This window comes from Lepidochelys kempii, chromosome 5, assembly GCF_965140285.1.
Source record: "Lepidochelys kempii isolate rLepKem1 chromosome 5, rLepKem1.hap1, whole genome shotgun sequence".
Lineage (NCBI taxonomy): Eukaryota > Metazoa > Chordata > Testudines > Cheloniidae > Lepidochelys > Lepidochelys kempii.
This window is the reverse complement of record NC_136384.1, coordinates 106631716-106652095: the sequence shown is the minus strand read 5'-3', so window position 1 is coordinate 106652095 and position 20380 is coordinate 106631716. Positions and strand designations below refer to the sequence as shown.

Here is a 20380-nt window from a genome sequence, read left to right as displayed (position 1 = left end):
CCTCAAGTGAATTCATAGAGATAACTATGTTATCAGTAGAGATGTGCCTGTGTTAATTCTGTGCTTTACAGGACTTGCACAGACAAGATTATCTCTGGGAAAAATTTAAAGGGAGCAACAGACAAATACTACCTTACCATCCATGTAATCTATTGATGGTACAGTGGAGTGACGTGTTAATGTCAGTATTTCAGGCTGATAATATTGCGCCTTTACCATTTATCACTCAGAGGTAGAATTCAGCTGCCAGAACTAATACAGACCACTTACACATAGTCTGACCCCACCATCCTGGGAGGTACTGATGCTCCTTTATGAGCTAATAGGAGTCAGCTCAGGCATAATTCCAACACTACTGTCACTGCAAGTTAACATAGCTGCTCTCATTGGTTACAGCAGTAGCTTGCAGCGCTCTTGACAGGGGCATAAAATTAAGAGTTATTAGAGTACAGTAAAGTAGGGTTTTTTATTTTTAAAGAATTATTGTGTTTACAAGTTCAGACACTGTGACTATAAACTCACTTTTATTATCATATACATGCAAACATATAAAGAGCCCTGTGTAGGCATGATTATGCAGCTGCACAATTATCCTTCTTTTATTTGCTGCCTAATTGTGCTGCACAATCTAATTTTTTATTAACAAAAATGGTTTCTAGCCTGATTGTGAAGATAATCTTCAGAAAATTAAACAAGCATAAACCAATGTAGCGATATGTGTCCAAATCTGCAGACAGCTTGAAACAACAGCCCCCATTCATTTCTGAGCTGTTAACTTTGAAGTCTGCATTTGAAAGTTGATATTTTAAAATCAAAACATTGTTAACATTGTTAAATTTAACCAGAATCTCAAGCTAACATACTTCTCCGTTGTTCCTGTATATAATGGCAAATATTGGAATGGGGTGCAGTTGGATAACTAGTTACTGTCAAGAATTGCTGGGGTGGGAAACAGGAATTAAAACACCTCTCCTCCATATTTAAAGTCACAAGAAGCACAGTGGGAAAGCACTTTTAGGTCTACTGAATGTTACCTTTGATTTTTGATTTATGTTTTATGATGAATGTTACCTTTGATATATGATTTATGTGATAAAATGATGATATAGTTGCCCCTACAGTTCCCTAATGAGCCTCTGTAGTGAGTGATTGCTACTACCAGAAGAATCTTCTGTGACTTGCTCTTTGTTTATCCACATGCCTTACATATTATTTTTACTGGTTGGAACTATTTTAGCAAAGGTGGAAAATGGGGGAGACCAATTTCTGATTTCTTCAGATTTTCATAACATGTCCATCAGCCATTGCCTGATTTTGTTCTAACATCCTTTATATAAAAGGACTACATAACTTTTGAATATTAAATATTTTGGGGAGGGAGAATGTATTGTAATCAATAATACATGGTTAAAGAGTCAGTATAAAGATAATTTGTTGTGTATATTACCACATAACTAGTCAGTGGCTTTTGACATAGCAGTTGCTTAGTGAGTAGATGTTTATGAACGTGTAATGCACTGTGCATGGAAGTGACTAGTTTGAGTTCTAGTTCTACTCTAAGCCAGATAATATTTAAAGGAACAAATTCTGCTTTTGTATACAATACGGAAACTTAATTCCCAGTGAAGCCAGTTTACAGTTTTGAGTTCATGTTGACATTGTGGCTTGTATCTGAGGATAGAGTTTGATCCAATATATCTTATTTTTTCTAGAATATGACTAAATATGCATATGAACATATAGCATTGAAAATATTACCTTTCCTTGCTTCCTTTATTAATGTTCATTATGCCAGTGTTTGTAATGTGTTGTCTTAGTTTGTCGGCTGGTACCATTCTATGATTTAACTCTCAGCTCTTAGAAAGATTTTGATATTCAAAATAACTCTCTAGTTAACTCCCCTCACCCTGAGCCCTCCTGCTTTTTTCACTGTGTATATTTGCCTTTAATTGACAAGCTATTCTGAGGAATTAAGTATTCCCTAGCTGGCTGGCCTTTGTAAAGAAGATGATCCTTGAAGGCAATCAACAAACTGAAACACAGCATGTTTTCTTAGCTTGTAATACCTAATAAATCAATACCAGGCAAACATTCTTGCTTTAAAGGTTAAATACTTTAAGCCTTTTGATAGTAACTGATGTATTTTCAAAAGAGGTTTAATTTTGATAGTTTTTTAGTCCATTTCTCTAACCTTTGATTTAGAGAGTAAATATTACATACTGCTGAGTAACACCTCTCAGCTCATGCATTTCAGTGCACAATACTCAGATCTGATTTAAAGACCCCCAGCTGCAACTTTATGAAGAAATTACATTCTGTAAATACAACTCACTTTTGCCCAGTGGCCTTAAGTCTATGGAACACAATCATGTCCCCATCATCTGTAGGTACAGTACCCCAGACCACATGTGATGACACAAAAATTGAGAGAGTTAAATAATGAAGAGGAAAGGTCACGGATTCAGAGTGATCTGGATCGCTTGGTAAAACAGTGTAAAGGAACAATGTGCATTTTAATATGGATAAATATAAATGTGTACATTTAGGAACAAAGAACGTAGGACATATTTACAGGACAGGGGACTCTATCCTAGGAAGCAGTGACTCTGAATAAGATTTGGGGGTCATGGTGGAGAATCAGTTGAACATAAGCTTCCAGTGTCATGCTGTGACTGAAAGAGCTAATGCCATCCTGGGATGCATAGAGAAGGGAATCTTGAGTAGGAGTAGAGATGTTATTTTACCTTGATATTTGGCACTGGTGTGACCATTGCTGGAAAACTGTGTCCAGCTCTGGTGCCCACAAATCAAGAAGGATGTTGATAAATTGGAGAGAGTTCAGAGAACAGCTGTAAGAATGACTAAAGGATTAGAAAACACCTTATAGTGATAGACTCAAGGATCTCAATTTATTTAGTTTAACAAAGAGAATGTTAAGGGGTAACTTGATTACAGTCTAGAAGTACCTATATGGGGAACAAATATTTAATCAGGACCTCTTCAGTCTGGCAGAAAAGGGTATAACAAAATCCAATGGCTGGAAGTTGAAGCTAGACAAATTCAAAATGGAAAAAAGGCATTATTTTTTAACGATGAGAGTAATTAGCCATTGGAACAATTTACCAAAAGTTATGGTGGATTCCCCATCGCTGAAAAATTTCAAATCTAGATTGGATGTTTTTGTTAAAAGATCTGCTCTGGGAATTATTTTGGGGACGTTCTTATGTCCTGTGTTATACAGAAGTCCAGACTAGGTGATCACAATGGTCCCTTTGGCCTTGGAATCTATGAAATTCCCCACTAGCCCCAGTTCTATTGGAAGAACATTTTGATGAAAACACCTCATATGCTGTGTCTATTATAAAAATTCCATGATAACTACTGATTTCACAAACATTTGTCTAGCCATGCTGCCACTTCTTCAAATCTGAACTGTGGAATGGAGATTTTCAAAGGTATTTTGGTATCTAAAAATGCAGATAGGTGCACGGGGGGATTTGTAAAAGCAACTAGGTGCCTAACTCATACATAGAACAAGATGGCCAGTAAACTGAAATCCAGCACCGAAATCTGTAGCTGGTGGGAGATATTTTTAAAAATGCAGAAATCCTTGCTGATCTTAAACACAAAAAAGAAGCTTACAAGAAGTGGAAGATTGGACAAATGACCAGGGAAGAGTATAAAAATATTGCTCGGGGATGCAGGAATGAAATCAGGATGGCCAAATCACACCTGGAGTTGCAGCTAGCACGAGATGTTAAGAGTAACAAGAAGGGTTTCTTCAGGTATGTTAGCAACAAGAAGAAAGTCAAGGAAAGTGTGGGCCCCTTACTGAATGAGGGATGCAACCTAGTGACAGAGGATGTGGAAAAAGCTAATGTACTCATTGCTTTTTTTGGCTCTGGTGTCTTCACGAACAAGGTCAGTTCCCAGACTACTGCACTGGGCAGCACGGTATGGGGAGGAGGTGACCAGCCCACTATGGAGAAAGAAGAGGTTCGGGACTATTTAGAAAAGCTGGACGAGCACAAGTCCATGGGGCCGGATGCGCTGCATCCGAGAGTGCTAAAGGAGTTAGCGGATATGATTGCAGAGCCATTGGACATTATCTTTGAAAACTCATGGCGATTGGGGGAGGTCCCGGATGACTGGAAAAAGGCTAATGTAGTGCCCATCTTTAAAAAAGGGAAGGAGGAGGATCCTGGGAACGACAGGCCAGTCAGCCTCACCTCAGTCCCTGGAAAAATCATGGAGCAGGTCCTCAAGGAATCAATTCTGAAGCATTTAGAGGAGAGGAAAGTGATCAGGAACAGTCAGCATGGATTCACCAAAGGCAAGTCATGCCTGACTAATCTAATTGCCTTCTATGGTGAGATAACTGGTTCTATGGATGAGGGGAAAGCAGTGGACGTGTTGTTCCTTGACTTTAACAAAGCTTTTGACACTGTCTCTCACAGTATTCTTGCCAGCAAGTTAAAGAAGTATGGGCTGGATGAATGGACTATAAGGTGGATAGAAAGCTGGCTAGATTGTCAGGCTCAACGGGTAGTGATCAATGGCTCCATGTCTAGTTGGTAGCCGGTATCAAGTGGAGTGCCCCAAGGGTCGGTCCTGGGGCTGGTTTTGTTCAATATCTGGAGGATGGTGTGGATTGCACCCTCAGCAAGTTTGCAGATGACACTAAACTGGGAGGAGAGGTAGATACGCTGGAGGGTAGGCATAGGATACAGAGGGCCCTAGACAATTAGAGGATTGGGCCAAAAGAAATCTGATGAGGTTCAACAAGGACAAGTGCAGAGTCCTGCACTTAGGACGGAAGAATCCATGCACCGCTTCAGACTAGGGACTGAATGGCTAGGCAGCAGTTCTGCAGAAAAGGACCGAGGGATTACAGAGGACAAGAAGCTGGATATGAGTCAACAGTGTGCCATTGTTGCCAAGAAGGCCAACGGCATTTTGGGATGTATAAGTAGGGGCATTGCCAGCAGATCGAGGGACGTGATCGTTCCCCTCTATTCGACATTGGTGAGGCCTCATCTGGAGTACTGTGTCCAGTTTTGGACCCCACACTACAAGAAGGATGTGGAAAAATTGGAAAATGTCTGGCGGAGGGCAACAAAAATGATTAGGGGACTGGAACACATGACTTATGAGGAGAGGCTGACGGAACTGGGATTGTTTAGTCTGTGGAAGAGAAGAATGAGGGGGGATTTGATAGCTGCTTTCAACTACCTGAAAGGGGGTTCCAAAGAGGATGGATCTAGACTGTTCTCAGTGGTAGCAGATGACAGAACAAGGAGTAATGGTCTCAAGTTGAGGTGGGGGAGGTTTAGGTTGGATATTAGGAAAAACATTTTCACTAGGAGGGTGGTGAAACACTGGAATGCGTTACCTAGGGAGGTGGTGGAATCTCCTTCCTTAGAAGTTTTTAAGGTCAGGCTTGACAAAGCCCTGGCTGGGATGATTTAGTTGGGGATTGGTTCTGCTTTGAGCTGGGGGTTGGACTGGGTGACCTCCTGAGGTCCCTTCCAACCCTGATATTCTATGATTCTATGATAAATACATATAAAAATATGGGCCCAAGTGACTTAGGAGCCCAAATTCCTTTGACTTACAATATGACTTAGCATCCTAAGGCACTCAGGTTCTTTTGGAAAATGTACCCTTAGTCTCTAAGGGAGAGGTTTTAAAAGATACAAATGTCTAATTTTTGTTGAAAGTCAGTTGAAACTAGGTACCTAATTGTTATTTGTGCCTTTGAAAATATTACCCGAATGGCATAGAAACTCTAAAAAATACAGTAGTAGGTTTAAAATAAATGTAAAAATTCATAATGATTATTAATAAGGTTCCTAATAATAGTTAACGCTTACCTCTTATCTAGTGCCTTTCATCTGCAACACAGATATTCACCTCATAACTGTTCTCATGGGAGAGGAACATGGGTAATTGTTTGTGTGTTTGCAAGTTGCACCTGCAGATGTATTTGCCTTTCTCTTCACTTTCTCTCCACAAAACCATATTGGATTTGTATTTGTTTCACTGTACAGAACTCAACTGAAGTGAGTAGAATGATTGTAAGCAAGGATGGGTTAAAATGACGGAAAGTTTTTAATAGAATTTCACACAAATTGTCAACAATTTGTTTCACAAAGTTTTGAATTCTTCACAATGTCATTTTTTTTGGTAACACATTATGAACACACATCTGTATTATAAATAGTGTGGAAGGAATCTTATGAACTCTTTGGCACTGACTTTCCAACTTTCCAATGCCACATGCATTTAGGACATTGTGTAAAAGATTATCCATAATAATAGATATCAGTCTCTTCATTTTTGTTTGATATCACCCAGTCCTACAATAGTTCAAAATGCATTAATTCTTTTAAAATTCCAGGGACATGTGAGGACAGATTCTGAGCTCATTTACACCAGGGTAATACCATTGACTTCAGTGGCTTATTTCTGGTTTAAATTAGTGTAAGCAAGATCAGAAGAAGCTCTGTTCCTTCAAGGTGAAAATCACATACCATTCAGTTGGCATTAAGACCTGTTCATTTCCATTGAACAGTCAATAAAATGGGAAAGGAAGTTTGTGGCACATTTTTCTTTAGAGCTCAAGCTTGCACTTACTACTGTGGTTTCTCTCCTTCTTTCAGTCTCCTGTACTGAAGATTGGTACTCACTCATTGTTCCTGAGGTGCCTCAAATTTGCTTTTCCAAACAAGTAACCACTCAACTCCTAGCCTGGTAAGCAGTTGGGTGGAGAGGAGAGGGAAAGTGTGTGGAGGGCAGCAGTGAAACTATTTGTAGGTTAAGCTTCTCATTCCCTAAACTTTCCTTGGGAGGGATGAAAGGAGAGGCGATATGGAAAGCAGCCGTTAAAGAGGAGGCTGATGTGTCTCAAGGAAATTGAGGGATTGGGTTCCTTCATCCCTGTGTGACTCTACACAGATGCATGGTCTGCCGAAGGACAAGGATAGTTGTTGTGTAGTGTATTATAGTGATTTGGGAAAGCCATGCTTGCAAGTGGTAACAAGTTTGCAGTGTCCACTTGAGAGAAACTCACCCTTCCTTCAATTTGTACTGTTAGGCCTCTGGGTTTTAGGTGCTTTGATTTACCAGTCCTTTGGTGTGCTTCAGCTGATCTTGCAGATTTCTAACTTAAAAGGAATTCAGGGTTGTCAAGGTTCCTTCCCCACTCTGAACTCTAGGGTGCAGATGTGGGGACCTGCATGAAAAACCCCTAAGCTTATTTTTACCAGCTTAGGTTAAAACTTCCCCAAGGTACAAACTATTTTATCTTTTGCCCTTGGACTTTATTGCTGCCACCACCAAGCATCTAACAGATATATAACAGGGAAAGAGCCCACTTGGAAATGTCTTTTCCCCCAAAATCCTCCCCAAACTCTACACCCCCTTTCCTGGGGAAGGCTTGATAAAAATCCTCACCAATTTGCATAGGTGAACACAGACACAAACCCTTGAATCTTAAGAACAATGAAAAAGCAATCAGGTTCTTAAAAGAAGAATTTTAGAAGAAAAAAGGTAAAAGAATCACCACTGTAAAATCTGGATGGTAAATACCTTACAGAGTAATCAGATTCAAAACATAGAGAATCCCTCTTGGCAAAACCTTAAGTTACAAAAAGACACAAAAACAGGAATATCCATTCCATTCAGCACAGCTATTTTATCAGCCATTTAAACAAAAGGAAATCTAACACATTTCTAGCTAGACTACTTACTAAGTTCTAAGACTCCATTCCTTTCTGTTCCCGGCAAAAGCATCACACAGACAGAGAGAGCCTTTGTTCCACCCTCCCCCGCCCCAGCTTTGAAAATATCTTGTCTCCTCAATGGTTATTTTGGTCAGGTGCCAGCGAGGTTATCCTAGCTTCTTAACCCTTTACAGGTGAGAGGGTTTTTCCTCTGGCCAGGAGGGATTTTAAAGGTGTTTACCCTTCCCTTTATATTTATGACAAGGGTTAAAAATGGAATTTGAAGAAGTTGCTAGAATTATCATTCATTTCAAATACCTCTCCCCCTACAAATGTAGTTCCAGAATTAATGCAGAACATGCTGTACTTCTTTCCATGTCTTCCATTAGATATTGATCAGCAAACCCTGCTTGAGACATTGACATGTCAAGTGACAAGATCAAGTCACTGTACTTAAAGGTGAACTGCAAAAGCATTTTAAAAAAATCCAAAACTCTGTAAAATTCCTAAGGAAGTGTGTTTATGTAGGGAGATGATGGCCCTGCACTGAAAGCCAGGTGGCCATTATCCAGGCTTGCCAGAGGAAGACAGTAGTGCTTTATGGCGGGGAAGGGTGGGGGGGAAACAAGGTCAGAAACTGCTGCAAAAGAGGTGATGTTGGTCAGCTTTGCAGCACTGACTCACCCCTTTGGTATGTAAGGGTGAAAGGCTTTAAAAGTGCAAGCTCTGGTGTTGGAAACCCCTTTCTCCACTCAGCAGGCTAGGGAGTAGGGGGGGAACACAACCAAGCTAATTGCTGGTGCCTCCTTGTGGCGGATGTCCAGTGCAGGTACTCCATAGGGAAGGCATCCAGTGACCAGATAAATGGCTTGGTAAAGGACTTTTTAAAAGGAGGTGCTGAAGGAATGGAATTGTGTGGGGTTTGGGGCTCCTATGGTTGGAACAGCAGGGAGCCAACCCCCCTTTCTGAAAGCCCACCTTACCTATCCTACGATGGGGGATGGATGGTAAGGTCCCAGCAATGGATTTGCTGGAGGGACCCAGATGTAGAAAGAGGGGGAGCTCATGGAAGCCCACTTCTTCCCCCGGGTAATTAAAAAATAAACTGTACACTTTTATCTGGCAGATAGTTCCAGGAATTTAATAATAAATTTGCGGCCTGATTAAATCCATATCAAGTATCTCCTATCCTCCTTTTGGTATAGCTGGACAAAGTATATTACTTGTTTTAAGAACAGGACTAACTGCAGCTTTGCAACCTATAAAAAAAGCAAAGATCTCATGAAAGCACCGCTGCAGGCTTCCTGGTGTCTTTTCCAAAATGATTGAATTCACAGCTACCTGTATAGTCAACATAGGTTGAAAAGATTTAGTATATTTTAACCCCTTGTTTTCATCCACTTTGTTTATGACAGTTATGATGTTACTTCCTGTATCAGAAAAACTAGGATTTATATGAATTGTTTCTTATATGTACTCCAAGTGTACTACACTGTGATAAATTGCATATTCAGTCATGTCATAACTTATATATAATATTTATTAATAGAACACATGTCAACACAATTTGTCATGCATTCTGGACTCTTTCACTTGCATTCTGACCATGAATCCTTCTCCCCTAAGACTTACTCTAAAACTCCAAATCTATGAACAGCATTGAACATTTACTTAGTTTATGAAAATTGTGGTATGGAAATTTTTTCTCTGCTATAGCACAAAACTCTTACAATAAAATTTGTTTGTGAATTGCATTTACAGTAAGACCTCTTAGCTCTTCGTGAATGGGTATGAGAAGAAAAATAATCATTTTAATGTCAACCATCTCCAAATTGTGAAGTAAGAAGGGCCTATTTTATCTTCCATTTGTATGTGCTACTACTAGTAACATTAATAGGAGTTGCACTTTTTTTTCTCTTTTGATGTTTGTGTATTTTCATTGCTGATGCTCTCATTAAATGACCTAATTTTATATAAATCCTTTGAAATAGTTATAAACAAGCATTCTTTCAAAGGACTGTTGCAGAAAACAAGTGCTATTTCACATACAAGATTCTGAATAAAAAGAGAAAATATCTCATACAGTAATTAATTTAAATAGTGGTGATATAAAATGCTCTTTTTCAATTTTTTGTTTTAGAACTCTATCCTGAGAGACAACAACAGGATGTGCCTTGGAGAAGAGTAAGTTAAACAGTTCTTTAAATTTGAGCATATTTTTATAATGGTTAGATAGTGTGATTGATTTTAAGATTTTAATGACTTGTTATGAGTTTAAATTCAGTGTAACTTGTGCATGAATTTGAAAAATTAAGCCACTCCACTGAGTCCACAGTAGCATGTGTGCTAAATTGTGCACTTGCTTCTACCCTCCTTATTCAAGCAAAACTCCCTTTGACTTCAGTGAGAGCTTTGAGTAAGAAGTGCTGAAATTGGTACCTCTGACACCAGTATTAATAAGCTTTCAGTGAGTAAAAGTAAATGTGAAACTCTTACCAGAATAAATAAGAGTTTCTCAAGAGCTCCTAAAAAGCCTGAAAAAAGAGGCAGTCTTCACTTCTATTGTTCCTTAAAATAATTTCCCACTAGAAAGTACCCAAAGGATACATGAGCTAAAAAACATCAGAGAATTATGAAAAAGTGGTGTGGTTAAATGCACTCATCAGTGGTAATTGCTGCCTTTTCAATTATGTTTGTGTGTGTGTGTGTGTATATGCTTTATAGCCAAAAGAGTGCTCACAAATTACATATTCTTCTGTGTAATCTACATGTAGATTCTACATGTTAATTTCCACGCTTTTCTCCTTTTAATTTCAACTTCAGAGTGCAATAACTGTATTCTCTCTACTGTACTTCTAAAACTGACTTGTTAATACAGTAAATGAAAATGGTAATATAGGATTCATATCACACGCATTAGACTTCATGAGGTCTAAAACTGAAATATTGCTTCCATCTTAGCATTTTGTTGTGCCTTTTGCATATTTATTTTTCTTCATCCCTAATGAATATCATTTACTGCCACTGTTCAAATGTCGTTATGGGTTGAACATACCCAAGGAAATATGTGCCAGTTATCTGAGAACTGCCAGAGAGCAAGTGAATGGATAGAGGCATAAATCTCTGTTGTGACAGGGCTTTGGCATGGCATTTGGTAGGGAATGAAATAAAATGCAATACAACATAAATAATATTGATTTTCCAGAGATATTACATAAAAACACAGCACCTGATGCTAGTCATTATTCTAGTTCTCTTATTCGACCATGCAGTAAGACTGAATTATTAACCTAAAATCACAATAGCTCTTCAAATATAAATGATGAAGTAAAGGTGGTTTTGCAATAGATCCATTGATTTGATGGAATCAGTATTTGGACTTTAGACCAAAATCCAGTCCCTGTCTCCATGGGAGCAGAAGTTCCCAAAATAGCCGAATAAGTGCAGTTTTACTGAATATGGTATGGAGGCTAGATGTAGCGGAGCTGTCTTGGAGGAGGGTCCCCTGTGCATGGCACTTAGAAGAGGGTCAGGAGCAGACATCCTTTCATTCTGCCCTTTCCCTAATATAGGAGGACCCCGGAGCCTGGTACTACCACTAAAACACTGTGGGCCAGTTCCTCAGCACATGTTAATTGTCAGAGCACGATTACAGTCAGTGAAGCGATGCCAGTTTACACCAGCTGACAATCTGCCTTTAAATCCTTGTTATAACACTATTGTTAATGATGTCCAATTGCCTCTCTTTGATGTGTTCTGTGAGCATTCACTAGAGTTTGTTACATTTACAGTGCACTCCAAGAGCCAGCTGGCAAAGCTCCACTGATTTTGGAGCTATGCTAATATATAATAGTTCAGAACATGGCTCTTAAATGTATTTTTTCTAAGGTCCCTTGACTATCCTACATTTGCTGAGGTATTTTCTTGTTTGTTCCAAGGCAATTAAACAATGAGGATCAGCCTTATTCATAGAAATTCATATCCCAAAGGCATCAAAGATAGGATCCACAATGAAGGAAGGGTAAAGTTCTAAAGGAAAAAGCATACCATAAAGTCATTGCTCTGAAAATGTAATGGCATTTATAAGACCAAAATCTGAGCTAGATGTCCCACCATTTTTATGTCAAAAAGAGATTGGTTAGCTTCTGAAATGACCGTTGTCTTCAGAAAGATGCTGTGTTGATGCACTCCACTTTATGCTGGTGAAAATAACACTGGTGAATCATTTATGTCAATGCAGGAGGGAAAAATGGTTTAATACAGGGAAATGTGGAGGCGTTATGCCTAACGGCCTATTCTATTGATATAAACACCACGATGCAACAGACATACATATCACTTATTCCAACTACTGGCTAGAATTGTTTTACATTTCATTCATTTATAGAAATAATGCCTAGGAATTACCCAGGAAACAACAAAACTAGCAGCAATAGTCATCAATAAACAATAGACAGGCATATGAATCATTTGTTTCTGACAGCCAGAACCCCATTGCATACAGTCATATAAATAAATAATCACCATCTTGATCAGTTTGGTCTCTTCCCTGATAATGCAGCAGTGCAGGTGTAAGGTATCTGACCCGTAGGGTATCTGACCATGCCAGCTAAGGTTCATTGGGGTCTGAAGGACGGAGTCAGTAAAATGCAAAGGGCTTTCAGAACTGGAACATGTGTTCATTATGAACAGGAGGATTTACCTTGGGCCTGGGCCTGAGCCTGTCAGAAGCTCAAATTCTCCTTTAAAAAGGATAGCTGGAGCAAGAAAGCTATCACTATTTCTGTGCTACCTTCACCAAATCAGCAGATTCCCTGAGTTCCACTGCTTACTATTCACAATGGACATTAGTGTGCATGCTACCTGTAACTACATTTTGACAGAGGCTTCAGCCAGTATCTCATTTGTATGAACCAGGAACGTTTATAAGTAAGAATTTTGGTTCACAAAAAAGGTAGATTAGTTTTTTAAACCAATCAAAATTATATTAGTTTAAGCAACTTCTCTCACTAAGCTATTTCACTGAGTTAAACACCCAAACAATATGTTAACAACAGATATACAGTCTTCTTTTATATTGACAGTGTAATTCATCATGCTCATCCATTATTGCACTTAAAACCAAAGAACTCTTAACAAAATTAAACCACAGTGGGAGCTTCCAACTTTAACAAAGATAATTTTTTTAAACAAGACATCAACAGAATATTCAAATTTGAGAGAACAGGACCTTGAGCTGCCCCGTCCCTCACCCCCGCCCCCCCGGCACCCCTCACGCTTTCTTATTGAAGAGCAGAACAAGAGAACTGAAAGGCAGCAGGCCTTAGACTAATATCATGCTGCTCTGTCAAACCACAAATATTGAGGCCTCACTTTGTATATTTGCTTTATGAGATAGGAGACTCTTAAGACAAAGGGACCCCAGGTGCTATGAAACACAATCTCTGTCCAAACTCCTACAGGCAATATGATATACACCACTGGAAAAGTTTGCCTAACCATTGTTGTCTGGGAGTGGGTTAAAATCATGTTAAAATTATTTTGTAATTAAGTTTAGGTAGGTTCCTGCTTCAAAGGTGGTGGAAATTGCACCATATCTTGTGTGTCTGTCTGTCTGTCTAAGGTGATAGATACTATTAGTCAGAACAGTAATAATCTATTCCTTTATGAGAAAGTATTAGATGTAGCATCCTTTGGGACAAATTATGCTTGCCAAACTGAGTGCAAAAAGAAGGGAAACTCTCCCTCTTGCACCTCTGTGGCTGGGCACAACTGAAGTCCTGATACTTCCCACCCCAAGCGCAAGACAGTGATGTTTTCACCAGTGGTGGCACTAGCCTATCCTAAGAAACCGGCAGAGATATATCATCACCCCTGCTACTCCCCAGCGGCCATACAAGGGGTCCTTGCAGTTCCACTCCCCTTATGCTACTGGAAGCTCCAGGAGTCATTGCTACTGCTTGAGGCATGCAACCACCATGAGCTCCCACAGGGCAATGTCCTCCTGCACTGTCCCAAACACAGAGCTGTATCTTACAGACACAAATTGAGCCCCTTTTGGATATGAAAAGGCTTTCATATGTATCATAAAATTTTACAGGAAAATGCATACCCCTCCCACCCAAGTGTGGCAAAATGTGGATAGGCAAAACTGACACAAACATGGACTGAAGGGCAGTGTGCAGCAGAGAGTAGTGCTTATGCTGAGTATGACTCAAATTAGAGTAGGCAAAGCCATGAGGAATTGCCACTGCCAAGTATTTGCTTATGAATTGCTTGCGTCTTTTTTTTCAGCTATCATTTGAAAATAATTGACACTCAAAGAAATAGATTGCTTCAGCATTAATAATGAAATAATAATAACAATCATAATTAATAATAAGACAATTATACCATGGTATATTATTTTAGTGTGAGGTCCTGTAGGATTTTCCTGGCTGATCTTACCATCCACACCACAAAAAAGCCCCACATTGGCTATAACCCATCCTTGAATGGAGCTCCCACCCGATCCCTAAAATGCTCCTCCTGAATCAGCTGAAGCAACTTGAGAGTACTGCAAGGAATTGCCATTCCCTGTTGGCCTAGGGATCCATTGTAAGCATTAGCATTCAGATCCATTAGATGTTCTTACACAACACTCCAAAAAGCACTGTTGCCGCTTATATCTAATAAGTATTGTGTAAAAAGAGTGGATTATGAGATAAGGACATATTACAAAACATACAATGGTGATCAGAACTCTATAAATATGATGGACTGATACATGGTAATGAAAAGAATTAAATGAAAAGGGAATGAAAGGAAAAAGAAAAGAAAAATCCCCAAACCTGTAATTTTTAAATGGCCAAATTAATTTAAAATAAAATATGGTTAAAAAATTACTCCCAGGTAGAATTGAGAGTTTGTGTGCATCAGCCTGAAGCTTATTTTTACAGCCAAATTATAAACCTTGAAAATGGAATGGAAATTGTCAAGGTTCCTTCCCCACTCTGAACTCTAGGGTACAGATGTGGGGACCTGAATGAAAACCTCCTAAGCTTATTTTTGCCAGCTTAGGTTAAAACTTCCCCAAGGTACAAACTATTTTACCCTTTGCCCTTGGACTTCCACTGCCACCACCAAACTTTATCTGGGTTCCTGAGAAAACGTTGTTTGGAAACATCTTTCCCCCAAAAATCCTCCCAACCCTTGCACCCCACTTCCTGGGGAAGGTTTGGTAAAAATCCTCACCAATTTGCATAGGTGACCACAGACCCAAACCCTTAGATCTTAGAACAATGAAAAAGCATTCAGTTTCCTTACAAGAAGACTTCTAATAGAAGAAAAAACAAGAATCACCTCTGTAAAATCAGGATGGTAAATACCTTACAGGGTAATTAGATTCAAAACATAGAGAATCCCTCTAGGCAAAACTTTAAGTTACAAAAAAGACACACAGACAGGAATATTCATTCTATTCAGCACAGCTATTTTCTCAGCCATTTAAAGAAATCATAATCTAATGCATCTCTAGCTAGATTACTTACTAAGTTCTAAGACTCCATTCCTGTTCTGTCCTCGGCAAAAGCATCACACAGACAGACCCAGACCCTTTGTTTTTCTCCCTCCTCCCAGCTTTTGAAAGTATCTTGTCTCCTCATTGGTCATTTTGGTCAGGTGCCAGTGAGGTTACCTTTAGCTTCTTAACCCTTTACAGGTGAGAGGATTTTTCCTCTGGCCAGGAGGGATTTTAAAGGGGTTTACCCTTCCCTTTATTTTTATGACAGAAATATTAACAGACTTTAACCATACTAGTACTGGTGATTACAGCTATAATTCAGTTTGTCGTATAAACTGATATGCTGTCCATAGGATACTGTGTATGTATTATAATATGGCTCCTGAACAGTTGTTTCTGGGCTACATAATTGCAAATTGAAGCTGAGTGGTTCTATCAGGGACAAATTCAGGAGGAGACATCGGAATGACTGTTGTGGGGCAGCTGCCCCACACAGGGAGAAGAAGGGGTTAAAAGCAGTGTCAGGGAGGCTGCACAGAACCCACTAATCAGGAAAGGGCTTACTGAGCCCACCAATAGGGGGAAGGCTACCTGGAGCAGCCAATCAGGGCCGGTGAGGGCCATATATAAAGGGCTGCTCAGCAGAGCAGAAGAGAGTCTCTTCCTAGAAGACAAGGGAGGAGGTCTGGCTGTCTGAAAAAGCACCATAAATAGAGCAGTGCTGGGTAGGGGCAGCAGAGTGCGAGAGTGAGCTGCTGGCTGACTGCTGCCTGAGAGGGTGCTGGAGATACAGGGGAAGTAGCCCAGGGAAAATAAGCAGTAGGTGGGAGGAGGGCAGTAAGTGGCTGTCGACTATAGGGTACCTGGGTTAGGACCCAGAGTAGCAGGTGGGCCTGGTTCCCACCCCCATCTTGTACCCCACTTGCCAATGAGGAGAGTGGCCGGTATCCAGACTGCAGTTTGCCCCTGAGGCTAGGGGCTGGACCTGGAACTGCAGTTGGCCGCTGAGGCAAGTGGCAGGACTAAGGACTATCGATCCCCCCAGAAAGGGGGAGATACTGGAGTGGGGGCCCAGCCAGAGGGCTGTGTCCAGAAGAGGAAGCTGTGGTCCGGGGGGAGACACGGGTCCAAAGAGTGAAGACAGCAGTGACTGCAGGCATGACACCACTGGCTGAAGGCAGACTGGAAGGGCCGAGAGCTAATTCCCAGGACGGCCAGCAAGAGGTGCCGCGGTTGTGAGTGGTGCCTGTTACAATTACGTATACAGACAACTTCAGGCCAGCCAGCACAAAACTTTATTATAGCAAATGCTGAAGCAAATAAATAAATAAATAAAAGTGAAGCAATAAAATAATCAAAGTTTATATTATGAAATATATTTATATACATATATTCCCTGCATGTAATCTTCAAATGGAACAGTACAAGAAACAATGTGGGACAACATAAGAGCTTTTAGTTTCACAGCATGAACCAGACTGTTTGTAAAGTTAGATGAATTGAAGAGTTCAGGCATCCTACCCAATAGTTCAACCAAAAGTTGTCAAGTTCTTTATTATACAGTTCCTATGACTGTAGATTGTGATCTCAGTTTCAGAACATACATCATGGGCCAAACTCACTTATTGGTCTGTTCTGGCTTGTGCTGACATAGATAATGATGTCAGAGTCCTGGTGACATCAGTTAGCCTGTCAAGAGGTTGTAGCAGCACAAGATGTCTGTAACCTTCCCCTAATATCAGTCCTACAGCCAGTTAGCACTTCTCCAAAAGTAGGCAGTGCTGACCAGGAGGTGGGATGTTGTTGGGGCAGAAGAGATGATGATTCAACATATATCATCTGTAGCATGATTGAAAGGGATCCTAAATATCATCCAATAAAGAATAAAGCTTTGCTTGCTTAGGAAAAATCCCAGTCAACTGCTTTCCCTGGAAAATGAAAACTCCAGTAGGCCTTTGTTGCTTCAGAAAGGTATACTGCATCGAGGGTGAGTCCAGTTTGAGGGCATCTCCTAGAAAGTACATCAGATGCTGCTAAATTCTTTATTGAAAACAGTAACAAGAATTTGTGTGTCATGTAATATACCAATTGAATAAATGTCTTATACTTATTCAAAGGGCTGCTTTCATCTAATAATTGTAATGATCATATTGTCCTTGGAGAAAAATCAGTGCTTTAGTACATTCTTGGGGCTTAGTGGTGGTTGTTGTTGTTTTCTCTCTTCTCTCCACCTCCGCGGGCCTTCATTTTAAACAAACTGTACTGGAAGTCATGGAATGAAGCCAAGAGTCCTATCTCATAGTGTTTTTTTAATTTCCTGTGTTTTTGCAGTGCTTTTATATTTACGAATTAATTACTTGATTATTTAATTATACATTCAATATTATAAACAAGAATGTGTAAGACACTTTTGAGCTTTAGGAATGTGGCCAGAGTAATGTGTAATAACATGAAAATTGCAACCAAAATGGTAGCCAGTTTTGACTGTAAAATTACTAAATATACTAAGAGAAAGTAAAACGGTTGCCATATGAGGAAAATGTAACGCGAGTTTATTTTGTGTGATGTTGAATGTAGGTAAAAACTATGATAAAATGGTTCTTGTTTTCTCTCTCGATCAGCAGTTACGGTCAGAGTTTGAAAATAGCCCCCCTGAGAAAAAATATGCTGCTGCTGTTTTGCAACTTCTTATTAGGAATTTGCTGTCTTGTTGTACCACACAATTACTTACACAGTCAATCGATCCATACACAGATAAATACATAAATTGATGATGATGGTGCAGCTAATCACTCTTGGGCCTGATTCACCATAGTTACTCCAATTTACATTGTTCAAACTGTGCTGCAGTCAATGGAGTTACATCAGGACCACACCAGGTAACACAATGGTGAACTAAGCCCTGCTTTTCCTATGTTGTTATTAATACCCATGTGAACATATATAAATGAAAAGAATGTTTGAATGTTCTCATGAAATATGGGAGGTGGGGGAGAAATTAAATGGAAACCGTTTTGTCTGGCTTAAAACTTTTCCATGCTATGTTTGCAAGTTCATACCATGGCATGCTTCTTGTTCACAACAAACAGAAAGGGAAATTCATTAGAAACTGATTATAAACCCAAGTGAAACTGAGGAGCTTATTACTGTTGTCCAAACTGAAGTAAGTACAAAAGTAAGCTCTAAAGGTTAAAAAGTCAATTTGATTTTAAACTTTTCATTATTAAAATACTATATTATAAAATGAGTTACTGTATTAATTGTAATATAGGTGACAAAAATTGTTTCAGATATTTTAATACGACAGTATCCCTTTGAAGTATCATAAATTTCTTTTAATTTTGTACATCACACAACTTTCACATGTTATGTGTGTAGGTATTTTTCCTGTTTTTTTGTTTTTGTTTTGTTTAATTTAGTTTTCAGTTCTTTTAAAATATCAGCTAGTAAAGATTATACTTAATTAAAACAGTGAAATTTGAATTGATCAGGTCAAATTAATTTGATATAGTTTGAAAATTATTACCGATTACTACATTTTAAAATCCAGTTATTTTAATCACTAAAGAATTATAGACATACAGTATGTGGCATTGTGTCTCTCCCAAAGAAACAAATATTCTACTTTTTCCAATACGAAATCATGAGTCTCCTTCTTATAATAAGTAATGCCACAGTTCTCCGCTGCCATACAGAGCCTCCTCAGTTTACTCAGATATTGTGAATCAGACTTCAAGTGATTCCTAATTTTCCAATTTAGCTTTCTTATGTGTTTACCTACAAATAAGTTCCATGTAGGCATTTTTGTAACCCTTTGTACTGTTAAAAAAAAGATTTTCAAACACTTAAAATCTATGTGCAATTTGAAACTTGATCCCAGGACAGAAGAGAGAGGTTATTAGTCAAATAGTTTTTTTTTTTTTTAAATCTAAAATAATCGTCTCTAGTTTATAATCATAATGGGGGGAAGTTCAATATTTCTACTCAAACAAAGAGACATATTTACAAAAGTCCTTATGATGTTTGCAGTTGACTTTGCAAAAGACAACATGTATAAAACATTTACAGTGCCTGGCAGGTGCCATGAATTCTCCTTGGGATTAGTGTTATTCAGATATTGTCTTTCATTTGATCTTCAAACACATTTTTTTTTCTAGAGAGAGCTTTTTAATAGCTTTAGGAAATTAAACCCTTTTTATATGTGTCATTATAATACCCTCTACGAATTTATTTTTGGGAAACAAGTGGCTGCAAAGCTTAAGACAATTATAATTTTGTTTAAGTAAAAAAAAAAAAGCAAGCTATATAAATGAAATAAGGATACACTTGGAGAAGTCAAAAAGTATTGCCTGTGACTGTTTCTTAAAAAAAATTATTGAATAAAACAGAATAAACAGTTATGGCACATTTTTCCAATATCTTTTCTTTCAATGTTGTTGTTAGATAGTGAAAGTGAGAGCTTATTGTAGCTGCCCCCATAATCCTGTAATCATTTCAAAAGATAAAATATTGTCTTTTAAAAATAATTTACTCTAAGTACTCAGAATGAGCTGAAATTTCCATTTTTTTAAATGGGAAAATGTATTCTAAAGTATGGGAAGGGAAACCTGAAATCATTTTGGTTTCCCCTACAAGTTGCTGAAAAGCTTTTATTCTGTCAGATTCTACTTTTCTGTTTCTTTGCTAGGCATAAATTTGTAAGGAACTTAGGGAATTTGGGGACTAAAATGAGTGACAAAATGGGGAGCACTGCAGAGACTCCTGCACGTTTAGACATTAAGATGTGCGTGTGCTGTGTCAAGGCACCCTGCTTTGCTTATTTACAATGTTTGTTTCATGTAACATTTTGTACTGCAGCTGAGGATTTAAGATAAACACAGTGTATGTTAAGTACATCTTTAAAAACAGAACAAACCGTAAAAACCTTGGTATTTTAGAACCTCCGATATTTTTGAAAGTTTCTAATTTATGGGAATCAATGATCCATCTTGTTCTTTTAAAAAAAATACACATCTGTCTGGATTCCTTTAAGAGAGGATTTCTCCAACACTAGGGTTGTCACCCATCCACATTTTCCCAAGATCATCCCTTTTCTGAGGTAGCTGTCCCAGGAAATCTCTAAGGGTGCTTGATACACACTGCCAGCGCTCCAGTT

General features: G+C 38.9%; 1 long non-coding RNA gene across 2 annotated transcripts in view; it reads left to right on the top strand.

Moving 5' to 3' along the window:
- LOC144930539 (uncharacterized) overlaps positions 1-20380 on the top strand; it is an 803962-nt gene that overhangs the window by 649141 nt on the left and 134441 nt on the right. For both annotated transcript variants that reach the window (XR_013635747.1, XR_013635746.1), the window contains exon 6: positions 9865-9908. This is a non-coding gene — a long non-coding RNA (uncharacterized LOC144930539). The remainder of the gene's footprint in view (positions 1-9864; positions 9909-20380) is intronic.